The sequence below is a fragment of the Schistocerca serialis genome, chromosome 3, assembly GCF_023864345.2.
Source record: "Schistocerca serialis cubense isolate TAMUIC-IGC-003099 chromosome 3, iqSchSeri2.2, whole genome shotgun sequence".
Lineage (NCBI taxonomy): Eukaryota > Metazoa > Arthropoda > Insecta > Orthoptera > Acrididae > Schistocerca > Schistocerca serialis.
In genome coordinates, this window is record NC_064640.1 from 103,224,018 (window position 1) to 103,226,463 (window position 2,446).

At 31.0% G+C, this 2,446-nt stretch overlaps 1 non-coding gene across 1 annotated transcript; it reads left to right on the forward strand.

The window, feature by feature from the left end:
• The first annotated feature begins 2,157 nt into the window (after positions 1–2,157).
• Trnaa-ugc (transfer RNA alanine (anticodon UGC)) lies at positions 2,158–2,232 on the forward strand. The gene has a single exon. It is a non-coding gene; the product is annotated as a tRNA-Ala (tRNA).
• The last annotated feature ends 214 nt before the right edge of the window (positions 2,233–2,446 follow it).

The window sequence follows — 2,446 nt, forward strand, 5'->3', positions numbered from 1 at the left end:
AAAGTAAGTTATTTTTAAAAATTTGCATTCTGAACATAAGTAAATTAATTAGAATGTATTACTTCAAAAAGTACATTATTTTAAAAAATCAAATTGTGAAGGTCAGTAAATTAATTAAAATGTATTTGTTTGAAAAGCACATTATTTTAAAAAATCAAATTCTGAAGATAAGTAAAGAAATAAAATGTATTATTTAAAATAAATGTACATTAATTTAAAAATCTTAAATGTGAACTCTATATCATCTAACTCATTATTTCTATTGTTATAATTCTTCATTCCTTTATAATTCAATTTCATTTGTCCTTTTCCAATTATTTCAAAATCAGAATCGTCTATTTATTTAGAATAAAGATTTGGTAAAATAACTTTAATATAGTTATTAAGTTCAAGACAAAGTTGCTCTCCACATCTAGTATTTAAATATTCAGAGTTTGTAATATTATACAAAACATTTATCTCTAGTTCATTTACTTTTTAATATCTTTGGAATTACTTATATTGTTGAGCTTATAGTAGTTTCCATTTATATTGAAAAATTTTTATTAGTTTTACAAAAATAAATTTGTAGTTTGTGTTCAAAATATTTTTTAAAAATTGTAATTTTGAAATTATAGCTACATGATTCATTGAACTTTATTTTTTTATTTTTTATGTATCCAATAAAAATTATTTCATATAAATGGAGAACAAAAAAGAAATGCTAGCTAAAGAAAAAGATACTTATGAAGTAATTGTGCAATCTGAAAAAGATATTGATTGTCCTATTTGTTTAAGTGATAAAAATAATAATCAATTTGTTAAAACAAAATGAAATTACATTTTTCATAAAAAACGTAATGTTGAATGGTTAAAGGAAAAAGAAAATTGTTCATTTTATTGAAAATAGAGAACCAGAAAAAATTGTAATAATTGATATTAATGCTATATTTGGCTATCAATATGAAGAAGAATATTATGGTGAAGCAGCATGTTATTATGATTTTGATTAATTAAAATTTTAAATTGTAAAAATTATAAAAATTTACTTTTTCACAATTCTAATAAATTTTTTATTTATAAATTGAGCAAGATCAACAGGAATCTTCTGTTAAATCTAAATTTTGTGAATACTGAAATATAGAAAAATCAATTTCTTATTAAGAATCGTCCAATTATTGTTAGAAATGATCCAATTATTTTTGGAAATAATACACCTGAAACCAGTTCTGCGGCTGCTACAGCTGTCACTGAAGTAAGTGAAAATCGTACAAAAATTGTTAAAAATTGTACACCTGAAGTAAGTGAAAATAATAAAAATATTGTTATATATGACGGTAGTATCTATTCCCGAAAGAACTGTTACCGTGGATGACCATGCAGCTTTGCTAGAAATGATAAGATAATTAAATGGACACCCTAGCTGCAAACAGGCGTTGATGTACTTCATTGGGGACATGTTGAAAATGTGTGCCCCGACCAGGACTCGAACCTGGGATCTCCTGCTTACATGGTAGACGTTCTATCCATCTGAGCCACCGTGGGCACAGAGTATAGTGCGTCTGCAGGGACTTATCCCTTGCACACTCCCCGTGAGATCTACATTCCCAACATGTCCACACCACTACATTCGTAGTACGCCTAATAGATGTTTGCCCATCATACTCATTACTCGTGGCAGATTAATCTACCAAGTCCCGTACGAGTTTGGGCATAGTGTGTGCGTTCGAACAAGAAGGTCAATGGCCGGGAAGCCATATTTTAACTATACTTGACGGTAGTATCTATTCCTGAAAGAACAGTTACCATGGATGACCATGCAGCTTTGCTAGAAATGAAGTACATCAACACCTGTTTGCAGCTAGGGTGTCCATTTAATTATCATTTCATTTGTAGCAAATCTGCATGGTTATGCATGGTAACTGTTCTTTCGGGAATAGATACTACCGTCATATATAGTTAAAATATGGCCTCCCGGCCATTGACCTTCTTGTGCGAATGCACACGCTATGCCCAAACTCGTACGGGACTTGGTAGATTAGTCTGCCATGAGTAATGAGTATGATGGGCAAACATCTATTAGGCACACTACGAATGTAGTGGTATGGACATGTTGGAAATGGGGATCTCACGGGGAGCGTGCAAGGGATAAGTCCCTGCAGACACACTATCCTCCGTGCCCACGGTGGCTCAGATGGATAGAGCATCTGCCATGCAAGCAGGAGATCCCGGGTTCGAGTCCTGGTTGGGGCACACATTTTCAACATATCCCTATTGAAGTACATCAACGCCTGTTTGCAGCTAGGGTGTCCATTTAATCATCGTTTCAAAAATATTGTTAATAATTATATAATTTTGGAATAAGTTAACATATTGTAATATTTATGATGTTTCTCTAACTAAATAAGTTAAACCATTTAAAGAAATATTTCCATATTCCATAAAAATTATTTTACAACTGAAGCCA